At 47.7% G+C, this 26934-nt stretch overlaps 1 protein-coding gene across 9 annotated transcripts in view; it reads left to right on the forward strand.

Moving 5' to 3' along the window:
• Positions 1–10133: 10133 nt before the first annotated feature.
• The window catches only part of SLC8A3 (solute carrier family 8 member A3), a 115533-nt gene continuing 98732 nt past the window's right edge, over positions 10134–26934 (forward strand). For 2 of the 9 annotated variants that reach the window (XM_061463226.1, XM_061463233.1), the window contains exon 1: positions 10142–10772. The gene's annotated coding sequence lies outside the window, so the exon portion shown is untranslated. Of the gene's footprint in view, positions 10773–26934 lie in introns of all 9 variants that reach the window. The other 7 variants (XM_061463227.1, XM_061463231.1, XM_061463230.1 and 4 more) reach the window with 7 other exon arrangements.

Below are 26934 nucleotides of genomic sequence, written 5' to 3' on the forward strand. Positions count from 1 at the left end.
GGCTTTGCTCCTGTTAATATCTTTCTTTGTTCTCCTCCCTTTTTTTTTTGAACACGTGTTCACTGTGTGTCCTGGGTTCAGCAGTAGCAGTCATGTTTCTCCTTCTTGGTAGCTGGTGCAGTGCTGTGTTTTGACTTTCAGCTCGGGAACAGAGCTGATAACAAGGATGTTTTGGTTTGGCCAAGGACTTTGTGAGCCTCATGCTCTGCCAGGGGGGAGGGGAAGGCAGGAGGAAGCAGAGACAGGACACCTGACCCAAACTGACCAAAGAGGTATTCCATACCACAGCACGTCATGCCCGGGATGTAACTGGGAGTGAGCTGGAAGGGCTGGGAGACTGCAGGGCTGGAGGAGGTATCGGTCAGTGCTTGGTCGGGCTGGGGGGGGCGAGTTATCGGTCGGCTGGTGGTGAGGTGATGTATTCTGTTCCCTTGTTATTTCCTTTATCATTATTATCATTGGTGGTAGCAGTAGTGATTTGTGTTATACCTTAGTTACTAAACTGTTCTTATCTCAACCCGTGGGAGTTGCATTCTTTTCGATTCTCTTCTCCGTCCCTCCGGGAGTAGGGGGAGGGAAAGAAGGGGGGGAAAGTGAGTGAACGAGTTACCTGACTGGGTTTAAACCACGACACTGTGGAAGCTGGCAGAGGACTTAAAATCTCAATACACCCACTAAACAAGTCCAACAATGAAGCTGCTCTTGCAGCCTGTCCCCTGACCTCATGGCAACAGCTCTCTGTCTCATGAAGGCAGTAAGCCATGAAGCCACCAATAAAGAAACGGGGACAGCGATGTGTCTATGGAGAGGCTAGATAAAATGTGTTTCCTGGTTTCTGTCTTTCTGAAGGCATGACAAAATAAACTTCACCTCATGGCTTTATTGCACATGCTTGTCCTTGCACACACTTACAATGATGGGATTCAAACCCTTACAGCATGTGGAGGGGGAGCCATGCCCTTCACCTTCCCTGGAACCTCACAGTGGGTCTGGCAGTGATGGGAGCCAGGGACTTGCTGCCAGGCTTCTGAGTGCAGTAGGTGACCAGCAGCAGCATGTGGATCTGCACGACAGTGCTGGGCAGAGGAGATAATGCTCCACCAGCCCGTGGAGAAGAGGGGAACCTTGGTCTTTGCCCCAGAGGTGGCTGTGGCAGCCAATGGCTTGGCTATCACTTGCTCCCCAGTAGCAGTCACATCACTCTGCCAGTGCCCTGTAGGACTTGGAGCCACTCTCCTTCTCAGTCACAAGAAAGCACTTGAACAGGCACTATAAAGATGTGAAGTGGAATACCACAAGAGTATAACCATGCCAAGTAAGAGCTCAGTCCATTTCTAGACACAGCTGAAACCAGTGAGATGATGACAACAGCTGAAGGGGGAGCACAAGGGTTCATAGCAGAACCAGCTGAAAGGGCATCCAAGCTCCTGCAAAATCACATGATGCTAGGGAAGGAGGCAGCTTCATGATGCTGCTGCTCCTGGGATGCCATTTCCCTTATCTAGTAAATACTAACTTCTGTAATGAGCCGCATAATGAGTGTGCTGAACCACACCTTCATCTTCTGGAGGGCATTGCAACCAAGTGTCAAGCAATTAGCCCTTGTAGCAGCTTTGGGAGATGAGTAATGCCCATTGCATTTCTGGAGTTGCCTGGCACTGCTGAAGCTCACAGAGTAAGCTAGGGCAGGGCTGGGAGCAGCAGGTCAAGTAACTTGGTCTGCAGGCTGCTGGGACTCAGGAGCCTGTTCTGCTGCATGGGTGATGATAGGGAGATGCACCTGGAAACTGATTCCGACACTGTCAGTACCTTTGACTTCCAGATCAGGAGTAAATCCAGGCCCTTTTGAGGACCTTGGATGCAGCAGATGTGAGCTGAGTGCAGGCTAGGGCAGGGGACAGCATGTGGAGGCAGTGGCTGGGGAGTTCATACGGGTTCACAGATGACCCTGTCTCCACGAGGAGGGGGGCTGGTGGCAGGGCAGGGCAGGGCAGGGCTGAGGGCTCTGCCACTGCAGAAGGACTCCTGCAGGCCACTCCTGGGGCATGGCAAAGGCAGGTCCGAACCAGGACAGTGGCAGCAGCACACTCCCAGGGACTGGACCCCACCGGCATCCTGTCACCAGCCTGTCACCACCCTGCCAGCCTCTGGGGCTTGGTTTCCTCTGAGCTCTGGTGTTTGCATGAGGTTCTGCTGCTCTCCCCATTAAGGTAAGTGGCATTTTCCCATGGTTTTGTAAACGGCTTGTGGGGTTGGTAGCTAACCTGCCAAGAGCTCTGCTGTGGCTTCTGGGCTGGGCTCCTGAGGCAAGGAAGTCTTCCTTTGCCTTCCTGTGCTCATGTGGTAGTCTCTCCCACAGCTGCTAGCCTGCTGCAGGGAGCTTTGGTAGCTGGGTAGCAGTTCCCAAAACCTTAATTTCCCAGTTGTGAGGAGCTAGGCAGATGGGGGAAGGAGACAGAGGCTCAGGATGTCCAGGCTGAGAGAAGCACCCAGTGCATTAGAGCTCTACTACTAGACACTGAGTGTTGCCAGCTTGGTCTTGTCTACCAGCGGTGCTGAGCGATGCTGGGTCACTCCTGTCACGGGCTGCTCAGGTGGCCGGTGAGGTGTGATCTTAGACAAATCTCCTGCTGGCATTTGGAGATGAGGTGTGCGTGTTTTCTACCTGGTATTTCTGCTCATGGTCTTTGAGGCGAGGTTGGTGTATCTGGTAAACAGCACTGTGAACGGCCCTGTGTGACTGGGATTCCTGGAAGTGGGAGATACTGCTCTGTAGCTGCAAGATGGTCAGCAGTGCAAAACTGGAAGTGAAAAACCACCTAGACCAGGGGCTGTGCAAAATGGCCATAGCATCCCTCTGCCAGGAGCACTAGGAGTATGCTGGGAGCAGGACATGGGCAGCCTGAGACTCTCCAGGCCAAAGTGCTGCTTCCATTATGAGTTATTCCACCTTTTATCTGCAGAGCGAGATTCCTTCTGCACATTATGGGGTGCAAATTAGTTATCGTAGAAAGAGAGAAAAGCGAGAGCTACTCCAAGCTCACAGTGTATGTGATGTGTTGGCAAAGAGCAACAGCTAAAACCATGTCCCCACAGCAACAACAAAGAGAGGGGCTTAAAGAATGTGTGTGGTGAGAGGGTCAAGGGTAAGAGGCATGAGCAGGTAGGAGATGATGTACAGAAAGAGGCAGATGTCAGGGCAGAAGCTGAAGGTGGGACTTTGTACAAAGTACATATTGTGTGTAAAAGAAACACCTTTAAAAGGAAACCTGGCTAATAAAAGATCACCTTGTCTCGTGCACAGGGCTGAGTGTGCCATCTGGATCCTTTTGCGTTCTCTGAGGGTTGGATCCTGTTGTCAGAGCAATACTGTGGGACTGCTTTGGGCTGCGAGTGTGCTTGGACAAGCTGGTTGTGTTCAGCAGGATCTAGGAATGTGTAGGTATGTGTTGCATGCGCCTGAGTCCTTCTGTGGTTGGGCCTTCTTTTAAACATCAAAAGAAGGGCTAATACTCAAACTCCACTTTGAGGAGAATCTGAATAAATGAATACTTTAGCCAATGTTTTTTACCACCCACTTAATCCAAAAACATGACACACATCAGAAGGACAGTTCGGCGACGTAACTTCAGATTCAGAATCAAGGCTTCAGTGCTGAGGGTGGTCGCAGAGCTTGTGTGAAGTTCTGATGGCAGGCTTCTTCCCAGGAAGACTGTCTCTACCTACCGTTATTGCCAGAGCAGTCTGGGGTCAGTTTACCACACCAGAAGCATTCATCCCATATGTGTTTCCTGGGTTCTGCCAACCTGGACAGAAGTCATGTGCATCCTAGAGATGGATGTGTGTCTCTAATCTCTCCATGCACAAGTTGCTCGCTCCTTTAATTAAACTGCTAACTTTCATTAACGGTTGATGTTAACATACTTTACAGTTCCTTTTCCCCCCTGATTTTTATAAACCAGGATCAGAATCTCTTGGAGGAAGCATGGCTTTTTTCTAACTGCTCAAGGGGAAGTGACAATCTGGCACTCTCCACTTTGTCCTAGATTTTTAAAAGAGGAGACACTATTATATGGGAGATTCTTTTTTGGTTTTTTTTTTTTTCCTTCAGTAGGTCTCAGCTGTTTTATTAAGAAAAGTATTATGTTGACCTTAGGGGTATAGTAAAATCTTATTCTATCTTTATCCAGCATTTATTGTTATTCCCATTGGACTGTGCTATCAAGATCTGTAGTTGTGCTATCTGGTAACATCCCCTGATGTTGGGAGGCCTTCAGTCTGGCATCCTGCATGCTCAAGTGGAGACAAACCAGAGCGTGAAACCTTGTTTGCAGCCCCAACAGGGGTTGCCATGAGGCTAAGGGCAGGGGCAGCCGCAGCCACATCGGTGTTTTCTGCCCAGGAGCTGAGCACCCACAACCCTGTGCCAGGCACTGCAAGTGTGTAGATGGGTATCTGTGAGGTGGCTGTGGGTCCATTGGCCACACACGCTGCAAGATGGGTGGGAGCACTTGAAATGCTGATGCTGTGGAAGACCCATAAGCAGTGGAGGCCAGTACAGAGGACAACATGCTCCTGCTGCAGTAAAACATAACCCCAACCCTTTTTCATTACCAATAGCAGCAGCACAGTTCAGCCTGTTAGCAAGTTCACTGGCCAGGGAGTAGCTCTCCCAGAATTTGAAGGTACAGGCACAGGATGAAGGGGGAAGAGTTTGAGAGGTGTAAGAAGCCAGCCTGTGCATGGCAGAGTATCAGCTGCTGCTCTAGAGTTGCTGTGGATCCTCCTTTCTGTGAAGCACTGACTTAGGTTTAGAAACATGGATTTATTTTTTCTTTTCATGCTATTAACCAGCAAGTGGTGCAGGAAGCATAAAGAAAAAAGTCCTGGTGCCAGTGTTTAACAGGAGAACCAGAGTGGTGGAGGTACAATTGATTTTTGTCTTTGTTGGGTTTCAAAATCAATGAAATACAAACTTTCCCCATTGATTTTTGGAATTCAAAATTATTTTGGGAAGTTGTTAAATAAATCAACAACTTCGTGAGCCAAATTCTTTTCTAGGGCTTTGTCAGACACGTATGAGAACCCATCAGAACATGCTGATGTGCTTGCAGGCTTCTTGCCATGCTAATACCTGTTACTGTCATCTGTCATGCCAAACACCATCCTCTGAGACCAGGCCCCTTGGTCCTCAGTGGGAGCGGGGAGAGGAGCATATCCAATCCACTGCTGTAATCTGAACCTCATGTACTTGTTCTGCAGCTGAGAAAACAGGTGTACTGCCAGCAGTGTGGGTGCTGGTTGCTAATTACTAGTCACTGTAGTTGAAAGGGACGTTCTGGATGTGCCCTTTGTCCTGTCACATACCCCAGTGCTGCAAGTGTTAGCATCCCATTGGTCCTTGCTGGAAAAAGCTTACCTTATAAAACCCCTCCAAAAACATATAACCTAGCTTGTAAAAGAGTTGGTATTAAGCTGTTGCTCTAAGATGCCCAAAAGAAGGAAAGTCTCAGAGCTCCTCAACCCGAGAAGGCCCCCCTGACCACTCTCTGTGGATGGCGTTTAAAATGATGGAAAAATCCCCTTTGAATGAGTGCTTGCTTCCTGACCCAGAATTCACTGGCTTGTCAGGCCTCACCCCAGAGTGTTTGTCCAAAGTGGGTATGCTCCACCACAGATGTCCACTTTCTCTTCACCCTTCAGTTTCTGAAGCTAATACTAAAATGGAAACTTTGGAATTAACATGTGTCCTGAATAACATGATCATTATAGAACATGATGTCCTGAATAACACGACTTTGGTTGTGAGGTGTGCTCTCACTCTCCGTTGTCAGGTGGGTCCTTTGGAACAGGGCACTTCTTATCAAAAGGTTTCAAGAGTTTGAGTTGCCCTGGACTCTCAATATATTTAGTTGAGGTCTTTTTATTCTAGGTGGGGTGGTGTTATACATGGTGTCTGAATGCTGCATTAAGTTCCTTTAGGTCCGCGTTCACTTACATGGAATAACCTTGGCAAGCCAAGACCAGAACGTGTTTGTGGTATCACTCACCTACACATGGGCGTGTCTCTATGCTGCTCTGTACAAAGTCATGAAGAAGATGTCCCTCTTTCTGAGCCAGACCTGAGGAACATGGCCTCTGACCCTTTCTCTTGTGGGAAGCTCTGTGATGAGGCTCGAGGACCTTACCACAACCTATGTCTGCCAGAGTGGGTCAGAGAGTTTCAACCCATATTTCACTCCTTTCTGATCAGTGTGCACAAAGTACACAAAGAATGAGCAATGCTTCATCCTTCATTGTGCATCTGTGGCAGAAAGACATCTGCTAGGATCTGTGGAGGAATTGCCCACTGGTCACAGGAAGTGCCATAAAGAGAGCATGGGCTGTCCCAGGTGTCCCACGGCTTGTTTGATAGGAACTTGTGCATTGTTGAGGATGTGTGAGTAAAGCCCAGCTTGGCTGTCAAAGCTGTAGTCACATGTGCAAAGCAGGCTTTTATGGGGGAAAAAAATGAAGCACAGAATTTTACAGTTAAACTGTGTTCATTGGCTCAGTAATCATGGACAGCCTTGAAGCTGCTTCCTACATGGTGGCTCCTTTCCTCTTTCCCCTAGAAACTAATTTTTTCTCAGACGTGGAACTTCATTTCAAGGCTCTGCAGATGCATCATACTAATAAATGTCACATTATCCCATCTCTTCTGACAGAGACGTGAGCAGGCACCTGATAAAACCTGATGAGGGAGGAAAAGCAAAGCTATGAAAAAGCAGGCTGGCACATAACCCAGGTTCAGTGAGAACAAATCTTGAATGAGAGAAGGGTTCTGTGCCAGGCCCTTAGGTACAGACTTTGGGTCAGGGACAGTTGAGCTGCACGTATTCAAGCAACAAGGGCAAATGTAAATAGTGTTTGCAGCTATTCTTGGGTCACTCAAACAAGGGCTGAAAGATCAGAGGAGGACAGCAATATGGTGTGAACCATTCCTATAGCCTTGCTCGGCTAGAAGTTTTCCAAAACCTGGAGTCAAACCTGCCGCTTGTGATGTCTGCCTTAATATAGCAGTAATATTGCTGTATCCACCTGACATTTTGGATGGCAGCTGTGTAAAATTCTTACCCGTATGAGCTAAGTGCATAGCTGGTGGATGAAAGGGAAGGAGGAAGTTCCTTCTGAGTCAGCCAACACACTCCCAGAGTTTCATCCAGAACTTGCAGGACACTGGCAGGTTTTTATGTCAGTAGATGACATTGGCCTTTGAGAGCAAGCCAATGCCTGGTACACATATTATCAACAGCACTACCACTGGATATGTCCTGCTGTCCTCATCTTTATTATCAGCATGGTTGCCAGCAGAAGACTGAAGACGTGGGATGTTTAAACCACAGGTTAAGTTAGGAAAATCCTCTCTAGTCTTAGATGGACAAGGAAAGGAAGAACAAAGCCTGCATTTCTTGTTCTGCTCCAAATCTCAAGAGCCTCGAGACAGGTTTGAGAGTAGGGTTAAGGCCCTGATTGCTCATAGGAAAAGCACCCAAGTGATGCCATTTTGGTTCATGAGTGACGTTGCTTACCTGAGCTTTTGGTTTCAGGTGATCATGGAGGAGTCTGAAGGGGAATGGGTTTTGCTTTAAAAATTTGTTTTTTTTTTTCGTTGCTGCACAAACTATTAATTAAGCTTGTTATTCACAGGGAGTGAGAAAAGCTTTTATGAAAGAAATGGTGTGTGTTCCTTATATATATATATATATATATATATATATATATATATAATTTGATATAGTATTTGATAGTCTTCCAGTGGTTTTGGTGATCTGGTGTTTTTTTCCAGTGTTTTGGTTTTAGGTGAGGTAATGCTTGAAACATCAAATGATTTTGGTATTCTTTAAAAACTGACATCCAGGCTTGCTTAGCAAGGTTGTGCTAAGCAGCCCAGGAGTTTGAAATCCCTGTATTTCATTTGCTAAAACTAACATAAACAAGGGGGGGTATTTTTCGTAGTATTATTATATAAAGGGTTTTGATGCTTTCATCCTAGCTTAGTACCTTGCAAGGACACCTTTAAGACTAAGGAGACGAAAAATTTCTTATACTTCCTCTTGTGATGAACAGTTCCTACCTGAGCTGAGCAATGTAAGACCAGGCCATATGGAAGGAAAGGAAAGAGGGAAATGCCTGGGAGCATCTCTTAAACAAATTAGGCATGATTTTACAAACTGAGTTTAGGAGATGAAGTGAAATGAAACTTCTGTGTACAATAAAGAGCTCTGCCTTAAGTTATTGTCAACTGTAAATTTGTGTGTCACCCCCAGGCCTTGTGCCTGCTCACAAGCAGTTGGTACCACCATTCCTTGAGTCCAGACCTGCTCTCACCGAGCCTTAAGCATGAGCGGTTGTTTGAAACTGCCATCATGACAATGAGCCGGGGCAGTTTCTTCTTCTCAGTGCTGGAGAAGACTGGAGAGCTGCAACCCTCTGGGTCTGTGCCCCCTGGCATGGGTGTGAGGTTTGGAGGTGACCACCTGGAGATTGGGTGACACTGGACAGCATCAGGGTCCCTGCATGCATCATTGGTTTTAGCCATTGATGCCGAACTGTCCATAAGGGCTCTTCCACAGCTCCAGTGGTACTGCTGAGAATTTTAATGCCCTGGGCCATACATGCACTGTGTTCCCTGAGGCACTTGGAAGTCCTTCTCCTTCCTGAAGTCACACAGGGTCATCATCCAGCCATGCAGCCCTATGTGGGGCTGGGTGGCACCCCAAGCTCAGGCACCTCAGCACATGTTCAATGTCATTTTGTTCTCTGGCCCATGTGCATCCATGTGCATCCTATGCCATGTTCCCACCTCATACATTGCCTTGCTTGGGTTATTTGGGGACAGCAGGAGTGCCAGGTAGCATGTGAGGAGATACAGGGCTGAGCCCAGGACCCACAGGATGTTCTGCACTCTTCTATGCCACCATCTCCTACTCATTCACCCAACCTGGCAGCAACTGAATCCCCTTGTGGCCTCTTCTGCCTGCCCCTTTGTCTCTGGGTTGCCATGCCCTGCTCTAATAACAGTAAGTAGCCAGGCCAGAATGGGTAACTGCTCTTCCAGGTCTCTGGATCCTTTGCGCTGCTGAGGTGTGCAGCCAAGGGCTGCCGAGGTAAAAGCTGTTGCCCAGTGTGAGACTCAGGCTCACATTTCTCATGGCAGTTTACACAGCTGCTTTTGACAGGGATAGTTTGCACTTGTGCATGTGCTTGGGTCTCACCAGAAAGCTTCTGCTCCCTCATCACCTCCTGGGGTAAGGGGAGTCAGCAGGGATAACAGAGTAGGGACAGCTGCTCTCTGGGGAATGGAACAGCCCATCCTTTGGCAGTATAGCCCTGTATTGGGGATCCTTGCCTTATAGTACATAGGCTTGCAGGTCCTTTAAAGAATTGAGAAGCCATGCCAGAAGGTAAATCTCCTGGAGGCACACATCTGCCTGTAACTGCTGTGTCAAGGACAGAGTGGAGACAAACCTATGTGCTAACATCTTGATGTGCCTTGTGCAAGGTATAAAGCTACTGTCCTGTTCCATGGCCTCGGAAACCAGCCCTCAGTCGTCTTCTGCCAAAGTCAAACAGCAGCTTTGGAGGCAACATGTATTTTTTACCTTAAAATGACTTGATGTCTCACAACTTGTTATTTGACTTCAGCTGAAAAAAATGATGGGGTGGTTTCTGCAAGCACAAACCAAAGCATGCAGCTTCAAATGGATCCCGGGACCAACTCTGCCTGTGTAATTACACTGCCTATATTTAATCTCTCAGAAGTGTTTGGCAGATGCTTTAAATTTCAGATATGCAATTTCTTATGCTCTGAGGCTTGGCTACCTGTTCTTCCCCTCTCTTGCTTGCAATACATGAAGTCAAGTCAGTATACTAGGAGGGTACAGGAGTGATCACCGCTCAGTAAGTGCACATCTCTATCTATATATACCCACGAAGCCCTCCCGGAGAGGTGAGTGTGTGAGTGTGTGCATGCTACATGCAAAACATGCTCTGCCTTTATTTATTTAGGAAGGGGGTTGCTCTGGTTTCGTCTTGCCTTTTTTTAAATGATCTGAAAATCTCCCCCTGGGTTCAGGAGAATAAATATGCATGGCTTGTAATTTGTTGCAGCTCTCGCTCCCAGCTGATAGGGTGACGTGGAGTTTGGAGGCTCGCAGATTGGCTTTTTGATTTGGCTTCTTGCTGCAGTTGTGCAAACCTCGCTGGCTCCTAGGAACCCGGCTCAGCGCCTTGCCGTGCTCCGTAATGCTGGGAAGCCTGGACGGAGCCCCGGTGGCGTGAGAGCGGGAGCGGGGGAAGCCCGGCACATTCAGTGGCAATCTGGGGTACAATCCATTTTCTCTTTCCCCCTCCCTCGACCCCCGTTCATCTCCATCCTCCTCCCCCTCCGCCAGACCTCCCTTCCCTCCCCAAACTCCACCGCACGGAGCTGAAGATCAAGGCTGGTGGATTTATCAACATTTTACATCCACCCCTCACCCCCTTTTCCAGATGCACCTCCCCGCTCACCCTGACAGCTGCAAAAGAGAGCACAGGTTTTGTAGCGAGCAAGGCAACTTGGACTGACATGCAAAGGCGAACCCCCCCATGCCCGCACGCACCGTCGGTGAATCACCGGGAGATGCGATGAGCTCCCGTTAGGAACCGGAAGGATTTGTACTGGGGAGAGAGCGGAGCCCCCACCTCCCCCAGCCCGACCCTCCAAAAAAGTCAGGAAAGCAAGCAGAAGGGTAAGTAAGAGGGTGCTGCCCCTGCTCCGTAGGAGACGCTAGGCTGGCGGTTAAGTTTCCTGCTGTCAAGAGGGGCTTCACGCCTTGCATGGCGATGGCCGAGGGGCGAGGGGCTCTTCCCAGGCTCCTCTCGCAGCTGCGGAGGGCGGACACAAGGGGATTGAACGTTGCCCGGGCGCTGGCAGCTCGGTTCAATGCTCCTGTTTTCGCGGAGCCGCGGCGGCTCCGTGCGTTTGTGTGTATGTGCGTGTGCGTGCGTGTGTGTGTGTGTGTGTGTGTGTGTGTGTGTGTGTGTGTGTGTGTGCGGGGGGAGGGCGCTGCGGGATGCATGGGTGGGTGGGTGGGTGGGTGGATGGATGGATGGATGGATGGATGGATGGATGGATGGATGGATGGATGGATGGATGGATGGATGCGTGCCGGGGAGGGGGCGCCGGGCCGGGCTCTGCGGGGCCGGGGCCTGGAGAAGGGAGGGAAGGAGGGAGCGGGTGGTGGGAGCAGCCCTAACCTGCGGGCCCGTGTGCATCGGCCCCGGGATCCCGCCCGCCGCCGGGCGGGGGTGCCCCGGTGCGGCTCGGCTCTGTGCGGCGCGGCCCGCAGGGATGCCGGGGAGCCCGGGAGGGGGAAGGCGGCTGTGGCCGGGGCTGCCGGGAGGGGTGAGCGGGTCTCATGCAGTGCTATAAATTTCCCTTTCCCCCTCCGTTATTTTTTTATTTATTCTAATTGTTTTAATTTTCATCTTTTCCCGGGAGCATGCGGGGGGAGAAGGATGGGGGGGGGGGGGGGGGGGAAGGGAAGGGCCGCGCCGCTGTCCCAGGCAGCTGTCGCGCTCCGTCCGCCGGGCCCAGCTTGTTTATCCCGGGTGTCAAATATAGCTGCTGCGCCAGGCTCTGCTCTAAATAGGGCACGGGGCCGGTTGCGGGGCCCCCTGCAGCCCCCGACTGGCGGAGGGGGAGAAACAATACACACGCATGCACGCATACGAGCTGACCTAAATGTTGGGTTATTCCATGCTCTTCCTCCCTCCCAGCCTTGCTTCAGGTTTTCCTTTTTTTATTTCACCTGTGTCTGAAGTATTGCTCACCCAGTGTGGGAGATGAAACCCTTACAAGTGTATTTGGGGTTTTTGGTTTTCAACTGTGATTTTAAAAATGTGAGGCTATGGCCATTTCCCCCTTCACACACCCCCACACCCCCACACACCCACACCCCAAGTGGATCTGTAGTGTAATGGTTGGGCTCCTGGCTCCTCGTTTTGTTTCTGGGCTTGTTCTGGGGATTTCACCCTAGAAATCTGTTTCAGATTTAAGGTGAGACACTGGAGGAGCAGTGGGGGTGAGAAGGGGTGCCTTAGGCACATTCTTCGCTACTCGTGCTTATATGTATGTTCCTTTAATTCCCCACATCCCTTTATAGAGCAAAAGGGTGATTTTGTTGAGCTGGTTTTTATTTCTGGAGAGGACAGGGCTGGAAGACTTAGGTAACAGTCAGCAGCATCTTTCCATTCAAGAGTACTCATCATCCCGTGCTCCCTGTAGCCTGGCTGGAGGCTCAGGAGAGCAGAGCTGGCTTTGGGGGACTGCTAAGACACGGATGCCTTGAAGATGCTCTGTAGGTTTGGTGCAGCAGGGAAAGGCGTCGCTCCCCCACGGCACAAGCATTTCTAGGGAGTCCCTAATGCTGCTCTGTCCACTGGCGTTGCAGGCGTTTGTTTACCCTGCTCATGGTTTAGCTGAGACAGTCATGCTTGGTGCTTATGTTCAGTCTCCTGTGGTCAACTGGATCAAGACTTACTTCCTGAGCAGAAATAGTGATCTTGGGAAAGAGCACATGCTGCTACTGCTGAGGGCTAGCAAGGAGCCCTCAGTTCAGCCACAAGTGTGCAATGTGATGGTAGTCAGATCTGTTGCCCCCTGTTGTAAATAAAAGGGTGTAATATCATCCAGGGTGGGGAAGGAGAAGACTGGGATAGAGATACTGCACCTGGGTATAAGGTGCAGTACAGCAGTCTCCTCTTTTTTTTTTTTTTCTTTTTTTCCCAAGCCATATATGAGCATTGCTTTAGGAAGTGGGTGGTTCAAGCATTCCCCAAATGCCCAAGGTATGACAGGTTGTGGTAATCCCTCACTGAGGTCCTGTTGTGAGAGCAGTGGAAATGCAGGTAGGCTCCTGCTGGGCACATTGTTTCATCTCCCTGGGTCTCATTTGTATTGTTAATTATATGTTTCTACCTGTGTGGGGATTTGTTGAGGACATGGTTGCAATAACTAGTGGGTGAGAGTGTGAGAGAGGGAAGGCAGATGCATAGCCACCTGAATGCCACTGTGTGTAGCGCTTGTGCCTGGCAGAGAGATTGCCCCCTTCCTCTGCACAGCTGCCACTGACAGGATGGCACCTGGGATAGCAGATGCTGTTGCCAGGTGGGATAGTCTTTTCCATCACTCTAGGCAGTGCGGGAAGCATGATCTGTGGTGTCCTGAACATCAGTACCCAGAACAGGGGAACGGATGGGAGCTGGATGCAGAGCATGGCCTGGGGCATGCATCACTCTGTGCCCCATAGGCTATTGTTGGGACAGTGTGAGGATGAGAGCTGCCCCGTCCCACTGGAGCAGACTTTGTTGTGGGGAGTCATGAACAGTTGTTCTGCATGGTGGTCGAAGGGCACTTGGGCCAGCTTGGTTGACTTGTAGGAAGGAAAGAGGTACGCATGGACAAATCCAGCCTCCCTGCTTCCTTTGCTTTCCCCTGGAGCTAGTGGGACTGAACTTAGATGAGGCTGGTCTGAGCATGGCAGATGCTATGACATTGCTGGTTGGACAGGTCGAGGGATTGCTAAGGGCCTGGGATGACCTGCTGCTGTGTTGTGCCTGATCCACACGTATCACTGCTCCGCAGGGTCCTCCCTGTGACAGGCATCTCTAGCCCCAAGGCAGGGAAGTGCCATAACGGAGTGTGTCAGCACTTTTTGTTACAAACCGAGTTAAGATGTATTCCCTCTGCCAATATTTTCAAGTGAAGCACTATATAGATAAATGGTCTGTCTGTCAGGTTTTTGTTTGCTTGTTTTAAACAAACAGCATCAGTCTCCTCCCCTAAGCTTCCCCAATGACCAAGTGGCGTTGACAAATAGTTCCTTGTTCTTTGTTGCTATTGCGTTTCAGATGCCTTTCATGTGCTTCAGCAGTTAAAAAAAAAAGCTTTGATTGCTGGCCAAAAATTTTATCTTTTTTTTTTTTTAACTCGGGTAGTAATATCTGATTTTATGTTAAAAAAAAAAAAAGAAACAAAAGCCAATGAAGGAAATTAAATTACACAGATAAAAACATCTTCTTAATAGGGAGAAAAATATCTCTGAAACCAGGAAATTGATAGTTGTGACACTCTGTCTACCATCACCCACTGTGTTTAGGTATTGTGGCATAGATTAATACAATTGTTGATTTGCTGTTTAGATAATGGAAACTCCTAAAAGCATCAGCCTGGTTGGGGGCCCAAGTTTCAAATGTCTAATAAATTATAGTCTTTGTCCTGGAGTCTTCCATGCATTGAAAGATACACGAGATCACAAGGTGTTCTCAGGGCAACCTTAAAACACCTCTGTACTTCTGAGAGTGTGATTCTGTATTGGCTGATTTCAGTGATGGTGGGGCTGTGGGGTTTGGGGTGAAGAGCTCACTGTCCTTGCTTCACCAGGATGAAATCCAGGAGCCACCTCACATGATTCCTCCTGTAGGCTCAGTGGGCTGCTGCGCCACTTGGGGACTAACATAATACAGGCAGTAGTTGGTTTCCCTCCTTCCCCTCTGCTCTTTCTGCCTTCGTGCTTTAAACCACGGGCTGTGGCTGAGCGCAGTCACAGGTCTGTGTGTGAAGTTCAGCACCGTGGCCCTCCCGGTCTCCCCTCCAGGCAGTTCTGACACACGGTTTTGCAGGCATAGCAAGACATTAGGTGGCAGGGATGAGTCATGTCATCCTGAAGGTACTACCCCCCTCCTATCTTGTCATGACAGTGTCACAATGAGAAGACCCAGATGCCATTGTTCCTGTGGTACAGCATCATAAAGTAATTACCTCACCCCATAAGGCGCATTTATAAACAGGTGATGATCATGCCCCCATGCTCCTTCAGCTCTCAGTTTTCTGGCAATTCTGTCTTTAAATCTGCTTGCTGGAGCCTTTGATCACACAGCTGAGCTGTCGTTGATGTCTCTGACAGTTGACATCATGGGAGAGAGGGGTGCTTAGGGCTCTTAACATTTCTTTTATGATAACTTGTTTTCTAATGAAATCCTCCAATGAGGATTTTCCATCATAATAAAACAAGGAGCTTTTCCAGAGCACCCTAGATTTAGGGAGAAGTTTCTGTTTCCATTCAGCATTTCCATTCAGTAGCAGATTATTTCAAGGCTGAAAAACTGGACTTGCTGTGTTTGCTGCCTTCTCTACTCTGCTGTCTTTTTACCCAAGCCTCCTAACTCAGGACAGCAGCAGAGACAGCCAGGTCAAGAGCAATCAGAAGCACTAAATATCCTGTGCTGCTGGGCATGTTTTGCAACCAGGGAAGCGTCAAAGAGTTTTAGAAGCTATAGACATATGAAACTGCATTGCCAGTGCTTTCATTGTCACCCTCTCCTAGGCTGGTACTGGGAGGCTATCTCAAAGCAAATGGAAGCACTCTCCAGCATCAACACAGAATACGGTTTCAATCAAAAGAAATGTAGTGATGTAGGTATGTACCTGTGAGAGGGCACTTACATCTGACTGCTGAGGTCATGTTGAAGGTGATATGTCCAGGAGTGAGTGGGGGCTTACAGTGTTGATAGTGCCAAGCGCCCTGCAGATGTGTCTGCATGCTGCATGATGGTGAAAGCTGGCTTCCTTCCCGAGGGACACAGCTTCCCAAACACATACTGGAGTAATGATCTGTGTGAAGAGGCTGTCCTTTTGCCCTCCATACTGTTTGCTCTTAAGAAACTTAGGTTTGGGACATTGAGGCCTGGGTGTCACCTTGAGGTGGACCTTCTTTGGTGGGAAATAGTATTTTGAGGTTGAGCCTAAAGTTCACCTTAATAAGCGCCTTTATCCTCTATCCTCTTCCACAGTTTTGGTTGGGATTACTCAGTGACTCTTGAACATACATGTTGGTTGGGAAAAATGGAGGTGAAGATGTGTCTCTTTCTTTGTGTAGCAGGATGAGGCTGTTAAATGGCTCAGAAGGTGTTGCAGAATTCACTGCTGCAAGAGGCAAACCTGCCCCTGCCATGCTTGCCATTTTTACCTTGGTTTCTTCCCACCCTGGCTGCTTGCTCCTGCTCCTCTCCTACCCGTGCAGGGTACTGGCATGGAGGCGTGGGTGGCCTGGGTTCAGCTTGCTTTTTAGCCAGATCAGCTCCTGGTCCTTATTCATGGCATCACCATGCAAACAGCTGTGCTAACAAAAAGGGGAGAGCTAGTGAAGAGTGGCAACAAATGGCTGGAGGTGGAAAATGTTCAGGTTGGCTTAAGAAGCCCTGCTTCCACCTGTAAAGCTGCCGCCTGGATTGCCTGCAGCAGTTAAGGCTTGGAGTTGGTTCAGCCCTGAAGTCTGCTCTTGATGAGATGGATAGTCCTGAATGCAAATTAGTTGCAAAGAACCTAAGAGTGATGGGGTCTGCAAAGCGCTTCTTAAGCTATGAAGAGGCCCAAGAATCAGCAGGGAAAAAAAGGATAAAGTGTTTTGAAATATAAAATCTTCCCAAGAACATGCACAGCAGTTGATCCTGATTTAAAAAATGAAAAATCAAACAGCAAGCCTAGGCCAAGCTGTTTTACAGGCCCAACATGCCAAGTGGACTCAGGTTCCTCAAGAAGAGGATAAAATGAGAACTTCCTCTCCGCTCTCAATTCCTTCAAGTCCCTTGAAAGCTTCACAGTAGCACTCAGCACTTCATCAACAACAATCTCTCCATGTTGAAGCCTCCAGACTGCATTCCCTGGCAGTGCAAGTGGGAGTGGTGCCAGCTGTTTTATTAGGTTTGCACCCACAGAACCCACTAGCAGGGAAGGACCTGACTCCTTGTCCTCATAAGGCTGCAGAGGGCTAAGTTTGTGCTGCTGCCCTGCACTCACTGAGGGTGCTGCGCTTGGCCAGTGTGTGGGTCCTGGGAGAGCTGCCTGCTTTAAGGCTAACTGGGGGCCCCTGTGTGAAGACATGGGGACCAAAGCAAGGTGGAGGTCTCAGTGTTGTTGTCTTCAAGATGCAAGGCAAGGTTCTGTGTGTGCTTTTCCTTTGCAAAGGATCCCAATGAAGGATAATAGCATGATGCTGCTTTTGTTTTGGCAGCCCCCTGATCAAGAATGAGCTTTTTGAAACAGAAAGCAAGCAGAGGAGATGCAGCTGGAGTTAGATGTGAAGGGGTATTCTCCTAGAGAATGCACTAGAGTTTGCCCTGACATAAATTACCACCTGCTCTGACTCTATAAACATAATTTTTTCCCTTTCATTTTAATCTTCCAGATTAGTTTCAGGTTCACTTCTTCTGGTAAATGTTTCCTTTTCTCTAACTTAAATATTTAATCCATCTCCTCAAAGCTGACCTGACAGATGTTTCCCCTGGTGACCCTGCGTGCACAGTACACTTTATGAAACCCTGGCTTCTGTGGGACAATGCAGCACCAGCAGTGACCCTGCTGGTGTCCCAGCTAAAAATAAAGCCCGTTCCTCCTGGCAGAATTGGGGTTTGCTTTTAAGTAGGTAGGCAGTTTTACCCATCAGCTGCACTGTGCTCTTGTGCCAGGCAGAAGGCACAGTTTAACCTTCAGAGCTCGGTGGAGCTGCCTCCCCTCTGGGGATTTGCACCAGGAGACTGAAGGTGAGATGCGCAGCTGCACTTAGTTCACCTACATCCCTCCCAAAAAACTGCTGGCTTCCCTGTTGCCAGGCTAGATCCGTGTCCTTGCTGCTTTGTGCATCCCAGTGTGACACAACCAACCCTCCATCCCCCAGATCTGGCCATTTCCCTCCTCTGCTTTTTCTTCTAAAATAAATAAATAGATTTCTTCATGATTCTCCAGTAACTGCCCCAAGTACCCAATTCCTGCAACAAGTCCATGCCTTCTAGCTTCCCAGTCTTCTATCAGCATCCCTCATGTGTTCAACCCCCCATTTATCCTCTCTCCATGGCTTTCTGCCCGTCTGTCAGGTCCATATGAACTTTACTGCTGGGACAAAGCAAGAGGTCAAGAAGCAGATGCTCAGTTAAGAAGGGCTTTTGCAGCTTTCACCATACATGCACATTAGTGAGTTCCACAAAAGCTGGTGAGGTTGAAATATGCTCTGGAGCAAGAGGAGGGAAGCATCCAGAGGCTGGTGAATCTATGAATATTTTGAGTGTTTCCATGCACATCTATTTTTCCTTTGAGTCTTTGAATACATTATTTACTTCTTCTAGCATTGAGTTCCACAGGTTGCACAAATGTGTGGCATAGAGCTTAGGAAGCGCTCACTAGATAAAATGCCCTGAGTCTGGGAGCTTTCTGTTGGTGTTAGCCTTGAACTTCTTTTCACCTCATTGGCCAGTACTGTCCCTCAAACAAAAACTGATTCCCCACAGAAGGCTCAGGAAAGGAATGTGGGAGTTGTGCTTGATTGTGCATGATTCCAAACCTCATCTGCTTACTGTTGCAAAGAGAGCACGAAAAGGTGGCATGGTCGTAATTTGCAAGTGTCTGCACGGGAGCCAACAGCTGTCAAGCACTGCTGGCTGGCTGCTGTCACCTAGGGTATAAGGGTGGTGGTCTCTCAGGTGTCACATTCTTATGCTCTTATGAGCATAACATGAGCCAGTGGTGATGGCTTGCTGATGGGCTGGCCAGAGCACTACCTCAGCACAGAGGGCCAGAAGAGTGCCTGCTGCCTCTTGCTTGGCTGGTCACTGGGAAGGACCACAGGTGCTGTGGGAGGAAGGGTCAGGAGAAGGGGCATGGGGAAGTGTTTGTTTGCATGTGTGCAGGGGGGAGCAGAGGGCAGGGAGGATGGGCTGAAGAAGGATATTACTGCAGCATGGAGGGTTGTTGGGATACAGGGCTCAAATTAATTGAAAACCCATTTTTATTCATTTATCTGCTCATTGAGTTCCCACAGTAAAATGGATTAATTTCAAGGCTCTGCTTGTCTTTGAAAGTGACCATCCTTTTGTCAAAGACCTTTTGTGCTTGTTCTTTTACCCGTCTGCATCACTGACACGAATGAAATAGTATACTGGTGGATCTGCCTGGGGTAAAGCTCTTCCTGTCCCACTGCTCTTCACCCACTGGTGTTTGGGGGCTGTTGCTTCTCTTCTGGGCAAAGCGTTTTTCCATCACTTGTGACAGGTTTCCAAGATGACAGGAGTTACTGTTACCAGTATGGTCAGGAAGAGCTGGGTTCAAGGCACCACCGCAGATGTATGGTTGGCAAGGAGAGGCTTTCTGGGCTGAGGGAGGAGGCGATGGGCGCTGAGTGTGGAGTAAGGGTATGAAAACAGATTGTTCATTTCTGCCATAGCTGTTGCTCAAGTCAGCCCTCCACTGAAACTCTCAGCAAGAGAGAGACCTTGCTATTTTCCTGCCTTAGCCTTGTCTTAGGAGAGATTTGGACTTAATTTTAAGTCTCAGTTTTAATCATCTCTTTGCAGAAGTGGAGGAAAAGATAGTTTCTCCAGAGCCTGAAGAGGGCTTAAGCTCCTAGTAGAACTGATGGAGACGTGGAACAACTAGCATCCATATGGAGGCTGTGTCCCTCAGAAGCAGGATAGAGGCTGTCCTCTCTCTTTGCATTGGTGGCTTAAATAGATCGTATAGTGGGTGGCTGGGCAGCTGCATGGGCTGAGCATGTTATCCAAGCTCCTGTGTTAAGCCTGTCATTGCACCTTCAGGATGGGGCACTTGAGGATGCTGATCCAAGGTGATACGGGGATCATTTTCTCTTTCCCTTGTCTCATTTCAGTGTATCTGGCTGATGTGGTCACCTCCCATGACTCAGCTGCTCCTGTTGGCAGGACTAGTTGTAGCAAATCCATGGCCAGCATGGAGCACTGGGAGGAGGGAGGAACCAGGCTGGGAAGGACAGGAATGCATTTGGTGTGGAGGAAGCAGGAAGATGCCCTTCAGCTGATGTATGTGGTGCAAGTTGCAAAGAGGAAGTAGATGAAGCTTTCCTTTTGGAGGTTTATGTTATATGAAATGTTGCCAAAAAGCTCCTCAGGCTGCTCTTACAGTAGAATAAGCTGGCTCTGCTGACTTGGGCTCATTGGACCTATGCTGGTATACGCCAGAGAAAATCTGTTCATAAGGATCCTCTCTTGCTTCTCTCTTGCCAGCTGATGGTATGCAGGTTGACTGGGCTGGAAAGATAGTCCTAATTTTTAGGATGACTTTGCGTAAAAGGAGGCTTTTGGAAGGGAGGGCCAAGGGACGGAAGCTGATGTAAGTAGTGCTCTGAATTCAATGGAATCCTATCTCTTCCACTTGGGGATGAACAACAGCATGGTTATGATATACTTTGCCAGGAAATTCTTCAGATACACAATGCCCTGCATTCAGTTTTAAAATGTTCCTCACTAGCTTCTAAGTTAAGACTTGCTGACTGCTGGGAATTAGAAGAGTATCATTGCTGGCATAGTGGAAATGACAAGAGAGGAGCCTCATCCTTTTCAGACAAGGAGCTTTGTTGTATGCACTGCTCCCAAGCTGGGATACACATATAAGTAATCCTGAGTTTCTGAATCTCCTTGAAGGATCAAGTCACACATTTACCTGGTTTAGCTCTATACCTTCTGGGTGTGGAACCTGCCCAGCGCTCTTGGCAGGAACCAAGAAATAAACCTAATGCCTTTCCTTGGAGAAGACAGCAGTGGCCTCTTGTAGTCATCTGTTTGGTCTTCTGCAGGAATTTTGAATCATGTGGATTCAGTGGAAAACCTGTGATTTCAGTGGGGTCCAGGTATCCATGCAGGTTAGAGAACTGCTTTGTTAAGCTTCTAACTACCCTGTGAAATCTGCTCCTTTGTGACTCCTTCTGTAAAACAGCTGAGAGATGTTGAGGCTATGGATAGAGCAGAGGACAAAGTTAGGGCCGTTGTAACAGTGAGAGAGAAAGTGTGGGTATTGTGGCTGACTAGCTTCAGATTTCTGATTACTTACCCTTAACAAGACAGAGTGGGGCAGCCAGTGAGCAGGGCAGAGCTGTAGTCGAAACACAGACTGAGAGGGAAAAGGTGAATATTCCTGTCTGGTAATGCCATAGTGAAGGACAGATCTCCACCTATCTTTACTGTAGAAATCAGAGTGGCATATGGCTTTATACAGTCCACAAGGAAAGCCTTCAGAGGGTGGGGGGAAAAGAAATGAAGGTGGAGCAGCAGATAGATAGTCTGAAGACTGCTGGCACTTGCTGTAATTGCCGCAGCAGCTGAGCGTCCACTGTTTGTTGTCCATGTCATCTCTGCAATTACCATATGGTAAATAAAACTTGAGTCTCTAGCAAATAACAGAGCTAATATTAAGAGAGAATCTGTAAACAAGCTAGTGCATAAATGAACAAAGAGCAGTAAACAGCCTGGACTTAGGAAGAATGAATTGTCATGGTAGATGTGAGGCTTTATTTTATTTTAAAGCAGGTGCAGAATTAGCAGCTGAAAAAACACTGAAGGATTAAGATATCTAAAATGTCAATAAGAGATACATGGGCATATGTGTCAGTAAAGGGTGAGAGAGCTGTGTGAGATCTTATTTGATAACTGTATTCAAATGGGTTAATTTACAGGTTTTGGCACCTTCCAAGTGAAGTGGGAGGTATTTTGAGGATAAACCGTAGCTCAGTGCATCTCTCATGCCTCCTGCTGTGCTCAGATCTGCAGACGCAGTGAGTGCGTTACGGTGTATTTCCCTCCTCTCAGCTGGAGGCTCTGGCGTTTTGGTTGAAACTCTGGAAATCTCCCATTTTTGTTCCACACATGCCAGTCAGCACAGCGCTCCTCATGCAAGCCTCACTGCGCTGGGGATGCAGCAAACAGGCACGGAGACCTTTGAAAGTGAGCAATACGGTGAGCTTCTGTATATCCATCTCGATTTAATCTTTGTAACAGCCCAGTACCTCATGAAAACCTGCTGTGCAGCAGAGCTGAGGGGTGAGACTTTCCTGCCCTGGCTCTGCTTTCCTGCTTCAACATGAGCAGATCTGCTGCTGTTTTTGGTGAGAGAAAGTGGTGAGGCACAGTGCTCCCAGAAACCCCGCTGCTTCTGACTGCCTCGAAGATGGAGAATCGAGACGAGATGAAGATTAATGATTAAAAGGCAGCTTGGACTAATTTATAAGGATTAAAATAAATTTGTGTGCTTTGGCCAAAGAGTAACTATGGAGGAGAGCAGCTATTTACAAGTATCTGAAGCATGTAAATCTCAGGCAGGGAGGAGAATGGTTGAGAGTACTCCAAGGACAGGATAATGAGAACTAGCAGTATAAATTTTCTTAATTTCATCCTAAATATAAGGAAGACAGCTAAAACCTCCAAGATAAATTACATCGTGGCAGAGTCTCTGTGGGAAGTTGTGGAAATGCCATCACTTGGGTAATTTAAAACTGGGCTGGACAAAGTACTGGGAAATTACGTTCTCAAGGGGAGCAATGGAGCAGTGGCTCCTGAAGCATGGACCAGACAACTTCTCTGGCTCTGGTCTAACTAATTCTGAAATTAGTGAAACCTGTGCTAACTGGACTAAGTGTGAGCTTTTCCTACATACCCCATTTCTGCGCCTGTCACAGAGGAGTGTAGAAGTCTTCAGCCTAGCATGACAAATGAAAACTGCTTGTTCTTTGCTGCAGTGGTAAAATGATTCCTAAGTGTAGGCTTCTCCTCCTCCTCTTTCCTCCCTGTTTTCTGCCTGGTCTCTCACTGCCCCATTTGTGCTGCTTCTGCCTCTATTCACTTTTTTTATATTTTCTTTCTCACTGAGCCAGAAATGAACCCTTCTGAATAGACTTGTGGCGGGCACATAATTTCTGTTGTGTGTGACGTGGCATTTTTGGTAAAACACATAGTTTTTGCTGTATTAGGGGAAAAAAAATAGAACTTTTATTTCTGTTTTTCCTTGTAGGAGAAGTCGATAAATAAATGGGCCCGTTCTAGAGGATCAGAGCAGTGTGTGCAACATGCGCCCCAGCTGCAGGGGTTAGCACCCAGCGTGGCTGGCGGGTGGCTATCCCAAGAGCCCATGAGCCAGCCAGGGAAGGGCTCACTGCCTAGCTACTTGTCATGGTTTAAGCCCTGTCGGCAAGTCAGCCACGCAGTTTCTACTCCCCCCACCTCTTTCTTCCCTACCCGTTCCCCTCAGCCCACTCCTGGAGAGATGGGGAGGAGAATCGAAAGATTGTTAACTTCCAATGGGTTGAGATAAGAACAGTCCAGTAACTAAGGTATAACACAAACCACTGCTGCTGCCACCAATAATAATAATGATAAGGGAAATAACGAGGGGAGAGCATATGATACCACCTGCCGAAACGAGCCTGACTGAGCAGAGAGAGCCCTTCCGGGTAACTCCCAGTTACATCCTGGGCATGACGTGCTGTGGCATGGAATACCTCTTTGGTCAGTTCGGGTCAGGCGTCCTGTGTCTGCTTCCTCCAGGCTTCCCCTCCTCCCTGGCAGAGCATGAGGCTCACAAAGTCCTTGGTCAGGCTAAATATCAGCGTTATCAGCTCTGTTCCCAGGCCAAAAGTCAAAAACGCAGCACTGCACCAGCTACTAAGAAGGAAAAAAATGACTGCTACTGCTGAACCCAGGGCAATACTTGTGTGAAATCCAGCACATTGCATGGTTTGTTTTGTTTGTCTCTAATGAACATGTTCTGTCAGAAAACTTGTGTTTTTCTTAACTAATTCTGTATCTAAAGAGGGTGAGCTATGACTACAACATCTTTTTCCCTCTTATTTACCACTTAGCCCACCTCTGTGTACAAATAATTGATGGCTGTGCAGCACAAGTGCCCTGTTGACAACAATCCTCGGGCCTTTGATTATAGCTGTTGGAGATCTGTCACCACAGTGCTAAAGAAATGTCATGAGTTGCCTCTGTCATCTTTCTTCTAGGATGCCATGAGTCACTACATGATAAGTTGCACTCTGATGGTGGCACCTGAACCAGCAGTATAATATGTCCGTGAAGCAGGAGCAGTAAATAACACACTGTGTGTGCTGCCATGGGTAGTACATAAAATGTCTTTTACTGACAAGAAGTTTTCCTCACACCGCTGGAATAATTTTTTTTCCCTTCCCACCTGTTCCCCGAATTGTGTTTGCTGCTCTTTAAAAACAGAAAGACAGAGAGTGATGAAAAACAGTGCCTTGAAAGGCTGCAGAGGAGGAGTCAGTGCCTGTTGCAAGCCCAAGTGTTGTCGTGTGGCCTCTCCAGCTTGTCTCCAATCAGCTGCATGGAGACATGGAAGAGGGAGGGGGGCCACTGAGTGGATGACCCAGTAAGTCCACTTCTTTATTTTGCTCAACCTCCTAAACCACAAAGGAAGAACTTTCAGCCTCTTAACTGGGCCTTTCACATCATAGGCATAAAATCAAGGGTCGGAAATATGTATCTTCCCTCTCAATTTGGAACTGTTCAGATTGTGGAGAATGGTGTGTTCAGATGTGCACTGGTGTTCAAGTGCCTAAAGGCTTTAATTGTGTTTTAAAGTACTTCTAAATGCCATAAAAAGACCAGTGCTTGAAGATCTGCCTCTAAATGTGCAATGGAGGCTTCCTAGTGACTTCTAAAAGGTCATGGTGGTGACTTCTTGCCAAATACAAGTGTGGTTGCTACCAAGGCACTGCAGTGAGCTCCCGATGCCATTTGTACACAGGGTGTGCTTGTTCTGGTCTCCCATGCACTGATGTGGACATGGTTGTCACAAGCAGGCCTGGACATGCTACCTGGTATTTTTCACATCCTTTACTCTGAAAAGATAGATGAAAAGAGGGTGACTGAGTGCTGCCCTGGATTTCACAGAGAAGTTGCGGAGACTCCATCCTTCATCCACAAACATACTCCAGGTATTCAAAAAACAACTGGTCATGGTCCTAGACAAGTGGCTGCAGGTGGTCCTGCTTGAGCAGGGGGCTTGTATTAGATGACTTCTGAAGGTCCCTGCTATCTCCTTGTGTGAACTGGCTGCTTGAAAGTCCCAGAAAAACCAACAGCGAGATTATATGATATTCATGAAAAGATAAACCCCTCAACTATATATAATACTGTGTTTTAAGCCAGAGGATGGCCTCTTCTAATCTATATGACAGCCTAAATACCAGGTTTTGTTTTCTGAATGTAAAAAAAGCTACAATTCTGGGGGAAAAATATGAAAAGGATAATGCTGTCTGTCCCTTAGGCTGAGGAATTCAGATAGATGGATGTGTATGGGGAATGGAAGAGAAAGCACACTGCGGCTCCCAAGGAAGCTGTGCTAGCCCACACCATAAGTAAGAGTGACTCTAAGAGCACGGCTGTGGCCATCTACCAAAGTGTTTCCTTTAGTGTCTGACACCTCTTCCTTTACATGTCTGTGCGCAGAGCATAAAGCGCAGCACCTATATCCATATATTATCAGTGTATTCTGTACAGACATTTTTCATCTAGGGTGAGAGTGAGGAAATAAAATGCCCAGCCAGTCAAGTGCAGCCGGTGCAATACTGGACGGGGACAACTAAGTACAGGCATCTTTATGGGTTAGCTATTTATGACTTCTTCTCCAGGAGCATCATGGATGCTAAAATACAGAAAAAAAACCATCATGGACCAGTTTCCTGAGGCGAGCTGAGTGTTTGGAGGTTGCCTGTAACTGTATTGAGAGTTTGGAGATTGCTCCTAGCCATACACAGACTTTCGTTCCATTTAGGTCAGCCGCTGGGATCAATCACTGAATGTAACTGGATCCCATCACAGCATTTCTATAGGGAATGAGTAGATTTGAGTTTTTATCTCAATTAACATTAGAATGATAGGAGCTGCTCAAATTAGTTGAGACAAGTGCCTGTAAATACTGAAAGATCTGCTACCAGAGATGTTTTTTTTATGGTAGGTTTTTACATGATCTTGAGAGGGAAAAAAAGGTTGGTTTTGACACATACCAAGGGGTTTATTCTGTAGGCAGCTAATTCTGGGTTTTGACATGTTTACTGTGAAGTGCAAAGCAACAAGCACCTATGGCTCCCTGCCATAACTTTTCCATAGAGCCAAACTGCAGGGACGTGTCATAGCCTAAGTGTGAATTATGGTGCCTTTTCCTCATGAAACCTAGCTGGTGCTTAGTAGGTAGCTAAACTACCTACTGCTGTGCAATAACCTGTGTAACTTCAGCTTGGGGTCCCTGGCTGTACTTATACTGGTCAGGCACATGCCATCAGTATGATGGTTTAAGGCCCGGTCTGTGTTTGGAAACTTGCATTTGTCTGACAAAATGAATTTAATTACACTGATCTGGCTTTTGGCTTGCAGGTTGATCTTAACTTACACGCTGGGTACTACTCTTGTCATGATGAGCATAGGGCTCAGTAACATTTGAGTGAAGATGATTGAAAAATATACTTTGTTTTGTATTAAATATTTTGTTAAGCTTTTATTTTGTGGGAGGGAGGAGTGTGAATTAGGTATAATACCTCTTCTGTGAAAACTCGTTTGTGTTCTTTGGCAGAAAGGCTATAATTTCAAGTTTTGCTGATGGTTATAAAAACAACCACATGCACTCAATCAAAAGCTTTTATGTGCTTTAGAACTAAGGAATGTGAGGTCCTGTTAATAAGCTGAACCTTATTTCTGGCTCCTCCAGCTTTGGAGTGGGACTTCAAGAAGACAGTAATAGCAGCACTGCATTTGCTCTGTTCTGGGATGGATGATTGTCAGGTCAACAAAACTCTTGATCTTGAGATGTCTCTGTCTGACACTTCTGCAGTGTCCACACCTGAATGGGGCTCACCCTTTGCTCAGGTCTCATCAGCAGCCTTTCCTGGCTAGTCTAGAGTCAGGGGAGAGAGGATATATGGCCACAGATGTACTCGGGTGTCTGATTTATTTGAGGGGTGTGAGGGAGAGGGGAAGGAGAAGGAGGTGCCAGACAACCTAATCCTATTTGCTGGACAAATCCAAAGTTTTTGATGG

Source organism: Pezoporus flaviventris, unplaced genomic scaffold (assembly GCF_033815535.1).
Source record: "Pezoporus flaviventris isolate CSIRO_AGI_PZ_B2104156 unplaced genomic scaffold, CSIRO_AGI_Pfla_v1 ptg000036l, whole genome shotgun sequence".
In the NCBI taxonomy this organism is placed as follows: Eukaryota; Metazoa; Chordata; class Aves; order Psittaciformes; family Psittacidae; genus Pezoporus; species Pezoporus flaviventris.